This window comes from Callithrix jacchus, chromosome 5 (genome assembly GCF_049354715.1).
Source record: "Callithrix jacchus isolate 240 chromosome 5, calJac240_pri, whole genome shotgun sequence".
Classification (NCBI taxonomy): domain Eukaryota; kingdom Metazoa; phylum Chordata; class Mammalia; order Primates; family Cebidae; genus Callithrix; species Callithrix jacchus.
The window spans coordinates 90,642,909-90,658,062 of NC_133506.1; the positions used below are offsets into that span (position 1 = coordinate 90,642,909).

General features: G+C 44.1%; 1 protein-coding gene and 1 non-coding gene across 2 annotated transcripts in view; one reads left to right on the forward strand and one right to left on the reverse strand.

Annotated features, from left to right (window-relative positions):
* Window positions 1-15,154, reverse strand: part of PITPNC1 (phosphatidylinositol transfer protein cytoplasmic 1) — a 311,718-nt gene that overhangs the window by 76,530 nt on the left and 220,034 nt on the right. The window lies entirely within an intron of this gene.
* On the forward strand, window positions 11,071-11,177 carry LOC118154223 (U6 spliceosomal RNA). Its single transcript, XR_004744115.3, has one exon. It is a non-coding gene; the product is annotated as a U6 spliceosomal RNA (small nuclear RNA).

The window sequence follows — 15,154 nt, forward strand, 5'->3', positions numbered from 1 at the left end:
AATTCTCCTGCCTCAGTCAGTACCCTGAGCAGCAGGGATTACAGGCGCATGCCACCACATGCGGCTAATTTTTGTATTTTCGTAGAGATGGGGTTTCACCATGTTGACCAGGCTGATCTCGAACATCTGACCTCAAGTAATCTGCCTCAGCCTCCCAAAGCTAGCACTCATTTTTAAGGTCTGAATTGCATTTCAATATATGGCTGTAACATAAATGAGCCTATCTGCAATTGTTACATGTTTAAGAGCTTTCCTTTTTATTTTTCTAATTTGGTAATGTTATTTGTAATAACACAGTGAACATCTATAATAAAATGTTAACCTTTGATCGCTGATGACCTAATGAATCTCCTGAATATCTCAGACACTTTTCCTGAATTCTAGATGCATGGATATCAACGGACAATTAGACATATTGAAAGCTACATTCATAATCTCCACCTTTACCACTTTGGCTCTAAGGTTTAAGTTTATTTTTCTTTGTGGTCTTTTAACCATCCAAGGTCAAAACTTGGGTGTTAACCTAAACTCTTCTTTCTCATTCTCACATGTGATCAGGCACCAAGTTCTATTTATTCCACTGCCTCTATATCTCACAAATCTACCTTCCTGATAGACATCTGAATCCCCATCTCATCCACCTAACTGTGGACTCTTAACTCTCTTTCTCTTGAGACTCTGATCTCCACATCCATCCATCCATCCATCCATCCATCCATCCATCCGTCTGTCCATACCCCAGCCATGAGTTTTCTTCCCAATATGCTAGGAAGCTTTCCTCAGTGCTCCTGAAACATATCAGTTTATGGCGGAAAGATCAGACTCCAAAAGTCCAAATAACTGGTACTAATCCTGTCTCCAGCACTTAGGAGTTGTATGACTTTATAAAGTCTCCAGGCCTCTATTTCATCTCCTGGAAGTGAGGACATTAGCTGCCACACCCCCTCACTGAGCTCTCAGGACCTGGTGGGGTAGTGGGTATGAAGATGCTCTGCAAACTCTCAAATGCTACACACATGAACAGACTTAGTATACCTGCCTCCTCTCATCAACTCACCTCCCTGGACCATCTTCCTTTCTCTCTTCCTTGCTCTGGGCCTGCCCTTATGGCCCCTTGGAGCCTGAAGCTTCCTGTCCATACGCTGCTCACCCTTCAACCTTCAATGTTCTCACCCTTGCTCCTCCCGTGCCCTGAAAGCTCTCCCCACCCTACCTGCCTGGCACACACCAACTTATCTTTCAAGATCTTGGCCTCTGCCAAGGCTTTCTTGATCACCTATTTGTAAATATTTTAGTAGAGCAATAATGTATATGATGAATTCAGATTTTGGATAACATTCAGTTATTGTTTAATTCTTGGGCTCTCAAGGTCCCAACCCCTATCTCCCTGATGGAATTGCCAGGAACTTCTAATAAGTGGTTTGTCTTAGTTGTTGTTACTTTTGTTAAATTAGGAGGTCATAAATCACACTCCAAGAAAGGTTGAACCATTATCCTTCAACTCCAAGCTTTTAAAGTCTCTCTTCCTAAACCATAGCCAATAAAAGGCAACCGGCTCATTGTGATTCTTGTTTTAAAAAACATTCATCTATCAAACTGAGAAATCCAGAGTAAATTTCCTGGTTATATTGGTTTGGATAGCTGTCTGGACAGAGAAGATGAAATCAACTTGACAGGTGACAGCAAAAGTCATTCATTTTGCTGAATTCTGCAAATCTGGACTTAGAAGCATCCCAAGGATTCTAATAAAAGGATGATCATTGCTGAAGTACCATTCAGTGCCTCAGTACTACAAGCACATGTGGCCTTGGAGACATGGGAAACGAGCTATAGGATATATCTCATCCAACTCTGCATCCCTCAGACATCTTCTAGTATCTCATACATTAATAGAAGCTTAACACTCAATGTTTTAATTTTTATTTTTTGCTTTTGCTGCACTGAACTGTTAGACAACCAGGTACGTTGAATTTTAATATTGCTATTTATTTGCTAGTAGTTTACTCATTTTGTTTGCCAGCAAGTAGCCAACAAGTAGCAGCAGATGTAAAAAGTTTAGAATATATATACATAGATATATATTTTTTGAGATGGAGTGGTCCTGAGATCCTAACAAGCTCCCAGGTAACGCTGGCACTGAAGACTCTCACATCCTGACCTGCTATTCTGGGCATGTATCTTTGAAGCAGGGAGCATGGAATAGTAGAACAACACAGGAAAATAGTGGCCAGTGACAGAAGATCCTGGGTGCCAGCTACTGTGAAAATGATCAGATGTGGGGTCTACATGGGTTCCCCTGGCAGATAGCTCTGTGGGATCGCCTGAGGTCAGGGGTTTGAGACCAGCCATGTCAATATGGTGAAACCCTGTCTCTACTAAGAATATAACAAATTAGCCAGGTGTGGTGGTGGGCACCTATAATCCCAGCTACTCAGGAGGCTAAGGCAGGAGAATCACTTGAACCCGGGAGGCAGAGGTTGCAGTGAGCTGAGATTGTGCCACTGCACTCCAACCTGGGCAACAATAGTGAAACTCTGTCTCAAAAAGAAAAAAAATGAAAGAAGAACATGAGAACACGACCAACTCTCCCCAGGCCTCTGACACCAGATCTGTGATGATCACAGCTACGGAAAACAAAGAAGGCTAAAGTCTTCTCAAAGGCCAGAAAATAAAATACAGGGAAGGCTATGCACAATGGCTCATGCCTGTGTTCCTAGCAGTTTGGAAGGCTGAGGCAGGAGGATGGCTTGAGCCCAGGAGTTCAAGACCAGCCTGGGTAACACAGGGAGACCCCATCTCTACATACATATATACGTACATACATACATACCACAGGGAAGCCATGCATATTGGGGAAAGGATATTTTGAAAGTCCACAAGGACTCAGTATTGCTAATATAGAATTCTTGCCAAAGATGCACTGTCTGAATCTAATCGTGAGAACACAGTGGGGAAAACCCAGTGATGAGGACATGCACAAAACCAGCCAATGCTCTGCAAAATGCCAGTGTCATGAGAGACAAAGAAAAGCTGAGAAACGGGCTGGGCGTGGGAGGCCGGGAAGCGCAGGTAACTTGAGCTCAGGAGTTCGAGACTAGCCTGGGCAACATAGCAAGACCTCATTTCCACAAAAAAAATAGAAAAATTAGCCAGGTGTGGTGGCGCATGCCAACAACTCGGGAGGTGGGAGGGTTGCTTGAGCTCAAGAGGCAGAGGTTGCAGTGAGCTCAGATCATGCCATTACACTCCAGACTGGGCAACAGGAGTTAAACTCCATCTCAAAAAAAAAAAAAGATGAGAAATGGCACCAGATTAAAGAGGAGATTAAAGAAAGTGACCATGAAATGCAATGTGTGAGCCTCTACTGGAACATGGGTCATGAAGGGTTATTTATTTACGGATTTATTTCTTAAGAGATGGGGTCTCACTACGTTACTCAGGTTGGACTTGGACACATGGGCTCCGGCCATTCTTGCCTCAGCCTCCTGAGTATCGAGGCAAGTCATGAAGTCATGACGTTTTTATTTTTTAAATTGTTTTTTCTTAAAATTGTTGTTTGCTATTGAAAAAACATTTTGGGATAATCGGCAAGATGTAAATATGCTTCTTTATCAGATAATAGTATTGTACCAATGTTAAGCTTCCAGAACCTAAGCATTGCACTATGATACGTAAGGGAAAGCCCTGGTTCTTAGGGCACAATGAAGTATTCAAGGATAAAGGGTGAGGCCATATGTGGTGGCCCATGCCTGTAATCCCAGCACTTTGGGAGGCCGAGGCAGGTGAATCATCTGAGGTCAGGAGTTCGAGACCAGCCTGGCCACCATGGTGAAACCCCATCTCTATTAAAAATACAAAAATTAGCTGGATGTGGTGGCAGTTGCCTGTAATCCCAAATACTTGGGAGGCTGAGGCAGGAGAATCACTTGAACCCAGGAGGCGGAGGTTTCAGTGAACTGAGGTCGGGCCATTGCACTCCAGCCTGGGCAACGAGAATGAAACCCCGTCTCCAAAAAAAAAAAAAAAAAGGAGGGGGGTAAAGAGTCATGATGTCTGCAAATAACTCTCAAAGGGTTCTGGGGGTGGGGTGGAAATAATGTGGAAATATGTATGGAGAGGAAGAGACAAAGCAAATGGAGAAAAACGTTAACAACTGGTGAATGCAGAATCGCTGCACTCTTCTTGCAACTTCTCTGTAGGTTTGAAATTTTCCAAATAAAAAGTGTAAAAGAATCTGCAACAAATCTCGTGCTGGTCTGGAGCAAGCAGCAAGACGGAGCACATCCCCTAGTCTCTGAGAGCTGTTTTTAACAGAGCGCCCGCTGCCCATCCGAAGCCATCAAGCCATGGGCAGTCGGGAGAGGGAGAGCGCAAGGGGGCAGTCCCCAAGCTCACCTGGAAAACGCCACCTTTGCTCTGCTGCATTATACAACTCCTGGGACTGGCGTCCTCTCCTGAAATCTGAGACTTCAGAAGGCTACACCTTAAAGGGAGGAGTTAGTTAGAAAAGCACCATCTTGCACAAAGTCAAACTGAGTGCTGGAACGACGCTCTGCCAGTAGCAAAACTTCCAACTACTGCACGTCTCTTCTTAGAGCAGCGCAGGGCAAGAAGGTAGCAACCCAAAGTTGTGCGCACATGGTCTTTCCTCTAACTCCAAGTGGAAACAGTGAACCTTGCTGCTGATTATTTTCCCTGTGCTGGAGGTCACACGCTCCATTCTGCACATGGGCGAGCCAAGGACAGGAGAGTGGAGCAGGTTGGAAGGGTTATTGCAGAGACCATTTTAAGGTCAAGTGACTGCCAGGTTTTCAGACAGGCAGTGGTTTGTTTCTGTACTTATCTGGATAACCAAGGAGAATGATCTCATGGAGGGTGGCTAAACAGGAATTCTTTTGCACCTTTCCACCTCTTTTTTTTTGTCTCCCTTTTTATTAAAAAATAATAAAAAATTATTTTTTAATAAAAAGGGAGGAAAAAAAAACCTCTTCTGGCACTGAGCCTAAAATCTCTTACTTGTGATGCTAATCTCTCCTCGCTGGCTCCGCACCACTGCTATTGGCTCCATGCCTGTTTAATATCGTGGTTGCTGATAGCAGGTTGTGGCCGCGTTTCCATTATAAAGTTCAGCTTTAAAAAGGTTTCTGATATGGAGGTACAGTCTTCCAGGCAAAGGGTCCTCACTTCACGCCTTGTCATCCAAGTGTGGGCCAGGGGTCTCCGGCCTACATTTGCAAAGCCCTCCAACTTAGCGCCAAATTTAAACGTGCACCTTTGGAGCTCCTTGGAAAAGCTGGTTTTCAGTGTGAAACTTTGCTCTCTAAACATTGTCCCATCTCTTTGAAGGCAGTTGAATTTGGGTCTGGGTAAAAAAAGGATCCCTTGTGTTTTTTTTGCTTTTTTCTTTCTCTCTTTTTTTTTAGACAGAGTCTTGCTCTGTCGCCGGGCTGGAGTGCAATGGCGCAGTCTTGGCTCACTGCAACCTCCACCTCCTGGGTTCATGCGATTCTTCTGCCTCAGCCTCCTGAGTAGCTGGGACTACAGGTGCGTGCCAAACGCCTGGCTAATTTTTGTATTTTTAGCAGAGACGGGGTTTCACCATGTTGGCCAGGATGGTCTCGATCTCTTGACCTCATGATCCACCCGCCTCGGCCTCCCAAAGTGAGGATACATTGTCCTAATAACAACAACAAAAAAATGATACATGCCATATTGGGTATTTGAGGAAAAGATGCTTTTCCCCAAGGTTTGATAAATAAAATACTTCTGTCTTTTCCCTTATCTCTCTCATTTCCCATGATTTATGCAACATTTATTTATATACTGAAGACTTTTTCAACCAAACCATGAAATAATTCCATCACTTATCTCCTATTGTTCCATTAATTCAATCAGCCAATTGAGGGCAGAAAGCTTCTATCTCTGAGGCTTCCTACAGAGGTCCATTCTGGTCCCAGGATCTGCTTCCCAGCAGCTGAGGTAGAGTGTGGAAAGAGCAGACACAATCAAAAGACCCCAGATCTCAGTTTTGTCAATTATTCATTGCGTGGCCTTGGGCAATGTATTAAAAACATCTCTCAACCACAGTGCCCTCATCTGCAAACTGAGCATTAACCTTATGTGCTGTTGTGAATATTAACTGAGATAATACTTAGTACGGTGCTCTCTTAACTAGAAGTATTAGGTAATATTCTTTGGTGCTGGGACTTAAAAGGAGCTCCACAAGTGTTTACTGGCTTCACTTGATTTCCTGATAACGATGCAGGGGGCTAGTTTTCGTCTGGCAGTGGAGGAGTTTTCCAACTTGGTTCTAAGAGCGTCTTCCTGTCCATTACTTATTATTCTATTGTCCATTATGATTCCCAGGAACAGCCCACAGTGGATACAAGGATTTACTGTACTCTTTTTACTTACAACTAACATAATTTAGAAGGTTGACAGAAATACACAAGGCACTGATGCAATTTCCCCCAGCTAAAATCTTCATTAAGGACAGGCTGGAAGGTTTTCAGGATGAAAACGCAAAACCAGGAAAATCCACAATAAACCCCAGGAGGACTCGCCACAGTCGGGAGCAAGCTCTGTTCCCAGGCTGGACAGCAGCTGCCAGCTGCCAGCTGGCAGGCATTGTGAGCCCGAGGTCTTGCAGACCATGGAAAATCCATAAACGGTTCAGGACAAAGACTTGCAGAGTTGTCTCTTGCTCCACGTAGGGAGCTATGCTGAGAAGTTTTGGCTGTGAGTATTCTGAGATGTCCTTTGCCACTTGATTTCAGCTGAGAAAGGCACGTGGGGACTACGAGATAGGAAAAATACACCGTTCAGACGTGGGACTTCAGGAATAGAGCTCTCGGTTCAATTTTGCTCCTGCCAAGGAGCCCCTGGGTTTATCATAAGCCTTGTTTTATTTTATTTTAATTTTAAAATTTTATTTTATTTATTGAGACAGAGTCTCACTCTGTTGCCTGGGCTGGAGTGCAGTGGCATGATCTCAGCTCACTGCAACCTCTGCCTCCCGGGTTCAAGCGATTCTGCTGCCTCAGCTTCCTGAGTAGCTGAGACTACAGGCATGTGCCACCATGCCTGGCTAATTTTTTATTTTCAGTAGAGACAGGGTTTCACCATGTTGGTCAGGCTGGTCTTGAAATCCTGACCTCAGGTGATCTGCCCGCCTCTGTCTCCCAAAGTGCTGGGATTATAGGTGTGAGCCACTGTGCCTGGCCATATTTAAAAAAAAAATTTTTTGAGATGGAGTCTCACTCTGTTGCCCAGGCTGGAGTGCAGTGGCGTGATCTCAGCTCACTGCAACCTCCGCCTCCTGGGTTCAAGCAATTCTTGTGCCTCAGCCTCCCGAGTAGCTCGAACTACAGGTGCATATTTTCATGCCTGGCTAATTTTTGTATGTTTCTACTAAACATACAAAACATCTCTACTAGATGAGGTTTCACTATGTTGGTCAGGATGGTCTCAAAGTCCTGACCTCAAGTGATCCACCCACCTCAGCCTCCCAAAGAGTTGGGATAGGTGTGAGCCACCATGCCTGGCCTAGGACTGTTTTATTTTTAACTTATTTATTTTGCTTTTGGGTCTCTGAGGCCAATCTCTCTGATGCTCAATCTCTCTGGTGTTCCTACCCAGATCCTCTTTCTCTGAGAATTTGTTTTCATGAGAAACATCCCCTCCTTCATCTATCACCTGCATCCTGCTGTTAGCTTACCAGTCTCCCCTTCTAATCCTGGGGAAGCTGACTTGACCCAGACTTGAGGCCAGCCAGCTCCGCCTTCCATCCATGTTTGAAGATGTATAAAAACTGGATGCATGGCTGGAAGGCCATTTTCCCTCACTATTCCAGTTGATAAACACCCATTATGCGGTACTAAATCTGAGAAAATTCCTAGTAATAAAAGAGTTTTTTATTTAAAAAAAGTGGTAAGGGACATTATTACTATGATAATTCCTTTCAGAATATTTGCCTCCCTGCAAAACTTGGAAGTAGAAAAAAAATTCCTTTGACAATGCTTCTTTAAGATGGGAATGACTTACTTCCTTTTCCTCACTGAAAATTTAAATCTCCAACCAGACTTTAAAAACTAGAGTAGCTGACTCCATGTACCGTCTTTTTTTTTTTTTTTTTCTTTTCTTTTTCTGTTGCCCAGACTGGAGCAGTGGCGTGATCTCAACTCACTGCAGTCTCTGCCTCCTGGGTTCAAGTGATTCTCCTGTCTCAGCCTCTCAAGCAGCTAGGATTACAAGCATGCACCACCATGCCTGGCTAATTTTTTTATTTTTAGTAAAGACAGGGTTTCAGCTTGTTGGCCATGCTGGTCTCAAACTCCTGACCTCAAGTAATCTGTCTGCCTCAGCCTCCTAAAGTGCTGGGATTATAGGCATCAGCCACTGCACCTGGCTCCATATACAGTCTTATCTCATTTTTAGAGCCAAAGACAGCAGATTAGTTATATGAAAGCTCGTGCTCCAAGGCTAAACTAACCTAGAATTGAGTCCTAGATCCGACACTTGCTAGCTCTGAGGTTGTGCAGACCACTGGTTTTCACTAAGCCTCAGTGTCAGTTGTAAAATGGGGATATTAATAGTTGTGAGGATTTCATGAGATTGTGGCTATCTATAGACAGGTTGGCAGGATGCTGGGCTCATGTAAATATTCCTGCCAATATCCGTGTGTCCGTCACCATTATTACAAGTCAAAATCCACATTGCTGCCATCATGATTACTTCTTTATTCTCGAAGATGTTAATTCCTAGTCAGGGCCTGCTGGTCTAATCTCTACCTTCTTTGCCTTCCTTTTGATGAGAAAAGGGGCATAGGCAAGCCTGCTTGCTCCAGCTGTACTTTGCAAAAGGGCCATTAGATGGGGCCCTGCCATAACCACTCAAGTCAGAAAGTGGCTCTGACTCTGGACTTTGAAACCGGGGAAAAGGTGTGAGAAGACTACTGAATTCTGTGAGTACTGCTCAGATTGATCAAATGAACCCATTAGCTCTGGTGTAAGAGGTGACCCAGGGGCCTGGTGTGATGGCCCATGCCTGTAATCCCAGCATTTTGGGAGGGTGAGGCAAGAGGATTACTTGAGCCCAGGAGTTGGAGACCAGCCTGGGCAACATGGCAAAACCCCATCTCTATACAAAAAATACCAAAATTAGCTGGGCATGGTGGTGTGCACCTGTAGTTCCAGCTACTTGAGAGGCTGAGGTGGGAGGATCACCTGAGCCCAGGTGGTCGAGGTTGCAGTGATCCAAGATCATACCACTGTACTCTAACCCGGGTGACAGAGCAAGACTGACTCTCTCTCTCTCTCTCACACACACACACACTCCTGAGGTTAGTGGTCACTTGTAGAATGACTGGCACTTTTCTGGGGCCCTCCTCCTCCAGACTCATGCTTTCCAGCCACACACCTCATTGATGATCAGTGATGACTGCTATTATTTACAGACCACATGACCCCTGGCTTCATGAACACCATGGACCATGCCCAGGACTCCACCTTGCCCTAACTTATATCCACATCTTTGTGATTTCAGGGTCCACATGGGCAGCCCGTCAACACTACAGGCCCAGCCTCCAAATTCCTTTTCCTTTCCTTCTCCTTCAATGACCTTCACCTCCATTCCACCTCTAACCACTCCCCTTCAAGCTCCACAGGCTTTTGAACCTCCTGGAATTACTCCACTTCTGAAATCTGAAAGCTCTAGTTACTTTTGCTCCAGCCCCAACCTGTGTTCTGTGACTTTCACTCCCAGGACGCTTTCTCCTTGACCTCACCGAACCCTCCAATCCCCAAGAGTCTCTGTTGGACTCCAAAGCTCATTTTGACCTTCACTTACTCAATTTTTCCATACTCTGCTGAACCTACCCTGAAGACAAATCCTGAATCAATTCAACCATTTCCTGTGCTCCTACATGCAGGCTGCAAAGCACAGCTGGGAAAACAACACAATTATTTAGGCTGATGGCACCACTCACTCAAAATTTCACCACACTGCCAAGACTTTCGAGCAATGCGCTGACTCTTCTCATCCATTTCCCATAAAGGTTATCTTTGACCTTTATGATCCTCCTTCAGCCCTCTTTCCTGACCCCTTCTTTTATAGGAGATGACCTTTCTTCCCGTATTACTGGAAACCAGAGGCCTTCAGGCATGTGCTCGTCACTTTCTGCCCCTTCTACCCCTGTTTTCCCTTCTGCTTCAGAGTTTCATGAAGACCATTCACTTTTGGCTTCCAGGGGCAGGCTCTTCATCATGTTTTCTTTTTCTTTTTGAGACACGATCTTGCCCTGTCACCCAGGCTAGAATGTAGTGGCACAATCATGGCTCACTGCAGCCTCAACCTCTTGGGCTCAAGTCATCCTCCCCATCTCAGCCTCCCAAGAAGCTGTGACTACAGGTGAGCGCCACCATGCTTGCCTAATTTTTAAATTTTTTTTTGTAGTGCCGGGGTCTCACTATGTTGTCCGGGCTGGTCTTGAGCTTGTGGACTCAAATAATCTCCTTCCCCAGCCTCCCACTGTGCTGGGATTACAGGCATGGGCCACCTGGTGCCCAGCTGCTCTTCCTCTTTTAACTCCAAACTTTCACTGGCTACCAGCTCCTTCCTTAGTATTTCACAGTGGAGTTAATGTATGACATTGTATCATTTGATGGGCCGGCATTTGTTTCTTGTGTCCCATGCCTTGTCCTGGGTTTTAGAATCCATCCTTTCATTGACTTGCAACTGTTGTTGCTAATCAGAAGCCCACTATCAGGATGAGGGTTGTTCCTTTGGATGTGATCCTTCTTTCCTCTCAAGAAGCTCTTTTTAAAAAGCTTTGATAATCTATAGTTTCATGACAATGTATCCAGGTATAGATTTATTTTTGTTAATCCTTTAGAATTTAGAGAGGTATTAGAGGGTAGCCAGGCTGCTTGGGGTCAAATCCCATCACCCAGTTGTGTGATCTTGGGTGAATGACATACATTCTCTCTTTTCCAGTTGATTCACATGCAGATTTCTCTTATCCCAGGGATATTAGAGGATTAGAGTTAATGCACAGAAAGCATATAGAATGCTGTGCTTGCTTTGGCAGCACATATACTAAAATTGGCACAATACAGAGCAGATGAGCATGGCCTCTGTGCAAGGATGACACACAAACTCATGAAGTGTTCCATATTTTCCAGTGGGGGGTGGGGAGTTGGGGAGGGATAACATGGGGAGAAATGCCAGATATAGGTGATGGGGAAGAAGGCAGCAAACCAGATTGCCTCGTATGTACCTATGCAACAGTCTTGCATGTTCTTCACATGTACCCCAAAACCTAAAATGCAATTTTATATGTGTGTGTGTGTGTATGTATGGATTTTTTTTAAAAAAGAAAACATATAGAATATTGCCTGGAACATAAGGGCTAAATAAGTGTTTACCATTACTGTTATTACTCAAATATACTTTGATGTAAGGATTTGTGTCTCTCTTCAATCCTGGAAAATTCTTAGCCTTTATTGTTTCAAGTATTGCTTTTCTGCTTTTCTCTATTGTATGGCTGGTGCAAAAGTAATTGCATTAAAAGTAATGGCAAAAACCACAATTACTTTTGCACCAACCTAGTATTTTTCTGCTCCTATGAGTTGACCACGTGGCAACTCATTCTTTCCCAATTTAATGATTGATTTTAAACATTCTTTATATTTCTGTGCCATGAAATGGACTGTATTTCACAATGCTATTAATATCTTCCAATTCACGAATCTCTTCAGTTGTATCTAGCCTAGTTTATCTTATCCGCTCAGGGTTCAACGATTCAGTCCCTAAATTTTCAAACTGGTTCTTTTTCAAACCTTGTGTTCTTGTTTCTTTTTTGTTTCCTAACTTTTCCTTCTTTTAAAATGAACATCATTTCTTTACCTTCTCCTCTGAGCAGCCCAGCTATACTATTTTAATCAGGTCTATCTACAAAGCTATTTTCTTTGGCAGTGAATTTACATTCTGACTGTTGATACCTTGGCTGTCTTTATTAAGTTTGATTTGTGGGGTTGTTTTGAGGGGGAGGCTTTGTGGTTATTGCTGCTGTTGCTGCTGTTTTTCTCCACCTCCACTCCCTGACTCCTCACACCAATCTCTAGGCTTTACAGTTGCCTCCCCAAAGCAAAGCTAGTGCCGTAAGCCACTGCCATGAAACTAATATTAGTTTAGTCCTAAGGGACTCTTTTCAGGTTCCTTTCACCTGAAAGAATGAAAAGAGGGTGGGGGGGCCCTACACCAGCCTCTTTTTTCCAACATGAGCCTGGCTGGGGTCCCCTAGTTTGCATTGAGTACTTTTAGTCCTATTGGCATAAAAGACCTACATCAATACCTGCCTGCCCCCAGACCCGGAGTCCAGCCAATCCAGGCTACCCCCATCCTTCCGAGGTTTTGATCCATGAGTCCAGCTATATCACTTTGACTTTCTCTCCTTGTATTTTATCTGCCACTGCTCTGCGTTTGGAACGGAGAAGATGCATCAGAACATGAACTTCTTTTCCACAGAGATGGGAAATCTGGCACCGGCTTCTCCCTTCCACTCCGTCTCCTTCTGATCCGATTCTTTTCCTTCCTTCCATAGCCAAGCATCAAAGGATACTGCAAACTGGCTTCTACCTCCACCATGTCACTTGTTTTCATGGTGAAAATGAGTCACCAGTGACCTTATTGCTCATTCCCACAGGACCTTTAAGTTCTGTGTTCCTGAAACTCTGTTGCTGTTATTGGTGACAGTTTCTTCCTTATTGTTCTCTTTCCTGGGCCTTTGTGACTCCCAAGCATCCTGATTCTCCTTCTAACTCTCAGAGCATTCCTTTCTCATCCATCTTTATGGGATGCTCTTCCATTTCTTTCCCGTTAAATGTCAATATTTCCCCAGGCTCCATCCTTGCCCTTCTTTTCATTTTATCCCTCAAGTATCCTTTGGTAATATCCTCCGTGATTATGCTTTCAAAACTACCTTTATGACTTCTGAATCTGTATCTCTAGGTCTCAGCTTTGGATGTATATACCAAATTTCCTACTGGTTATTTCACTAAGTTTTCCATGAGTACTTCAAACTCAACTAGACAAAAGCTGACCTCATCAACCTTACCTGTCTTAGTCTGTTTGGGCTGCTATTTGAAAATGCCATATACTGGGTAGTGTGTGAACAAAAGAAATTTATTTCTTGGCTCAGCCACCACGCCTGGGCAGATAGTATAATCTAGTTGTGCCCTCACATGGTAGAAGGGACAAGGGGTCTATCTGGGGCCCTTAAGACCTAAGCACCTTCAAAGGCCTCACCTTCTAATGCTATCACCTGGGGGGGGGGGGCTTAGGATTTTAACATAGGAATTTGGGGGTGAGGGGCACCATAGCATCTCCTAAACTACTTAAAAAAAACTCCTTGTCTTAGTTGGTGGCACCAACACCCATTCCTGACAAAAACCTGAATTATCCTAGTCCCCTGAGCCAATTGCTCCATCCGAACTAGGCACCAATTTTTCTCTCTCTTCCTAATTCTCTCCTCTCTGTTTCAACTGTCACTGCTTTAAATCTCGAGCTGCATTCTCTACCATCTGATCTATTGCAAAAATCTGTGTTCTCTGCCAGTCTCTCCCTGCATCACGATCCTGTCTTTCCATCCTGACCCTCTAGCGTGTGTCCTCCGTAGAGCCTATCGCATTGTCTTGCAATGGCAGTACCTGCCTCCCCTCACCAGCCTGACAACTCCTGGTGCCGAGTAGATGCTTCACAAGTGTTTCTTGTACAGTGAATTAATATGCCATTAAAATCATCCTCCCTTTCTAATGTCAAATAAAGGACTTCTCAAATTTCCACTAGGAAGTTAACACAAAGAGATTAAGGAAGATAACTTTATTTTTTCTGTATCTTTTTTTATTAAGCTGGTGCCTCACTCACTGTCGCCTAGGCTGGAGTACAGTGGCACGATCTCAGCACACTGCAACCTCCACCTCCTGTATTCAAGTGATTCTCCTGCCTCAGCCTCCTGAGTAGTTGGAATTACAGGTGTGTGACACCACACTAGGCAAATTTTTGTATATTTACTAGAGACGAGGTTTCGCCATGTTAGCCAAGATGGTCTCGAATTCTTGACCTCAAGTGAGCTACCTACTTTGGCCTCCTAAAGTGTGGGCATTACAGGTGTGAGCCACCGTGCTTGGCCTGAGGAAGATAACTGATAGTTGCTAAACATCTATGATATGTCAGGAACTATGATAAATGGCTTATATCAATTATTTGGGGCCAGGCATGGTGGCTTATGCCTGTAATCCCAGCAGTTTGGGAGGCCGAAGTGGGAAGATTGCTTGAGCCCAGGAGTTCAAGATCAGAGTGGACAATATAGGAAGACCTAGTCTCTATAAAAAAATTTTTTTTAAATTATCCGAGCATGGTGGCAAGTGCCTGTAGTCCCAGTTACTTGGGAGGCTGAAGTGGGAGGATAACTTGAGTCCGGGAGGTAGAGGTTGCAGTGAGCTGAAATTGTGCCACTGCATTCCAGCCTGGGTGACAGAGCAAGACTCTGTCTCAAAAACAAACAAACAAAAATGTTCAGAACACGATCATTTTAAAAACCAAACCCAAGGAAGTATAGAAAATCAAGGGGGAAGAACCTTTAAACTGTAAGAATTTACTCAGCCTCTGGGGAATAAGGAACACCAAGGGAATAGTCGGTCTTGAAACCAGATGACTTTACATTTTTATCAGTTTAGAATAAAAGTTAGGAAGAACATGAGCAAATCTAGGTTTCTTCAAAACAAGTCTGATCTTCCCATCTCTCAAGGCAGCTGCTGACTACCTTGAGACAACATGGGACTCTTCAAGTACATTGCCCCAACTTTGCCTCAGGAGAAACCTGTTAGTGTCTCTGAGAGTTCTGCCCCATAAAGCCACTTCTTGACTTTGTCCAACATAACTAAACACCTGCTATCTGTAAAGGCACTGGTTTGCTACAAGATAAAGCACACAGAGTTGTCCTTTACACGGGACGTTCCTGTTTGCACAAGTGTATAATGATTACTGTTGCCCATTGTACATTCTGTTCCTTGACATGGTGAAAATTTACAAGTGGGTACCAGAAAGAAGCCACAGTCTTCAGAGCAGTTAGAGAAGAAATCTGGCAAAAAAAAAA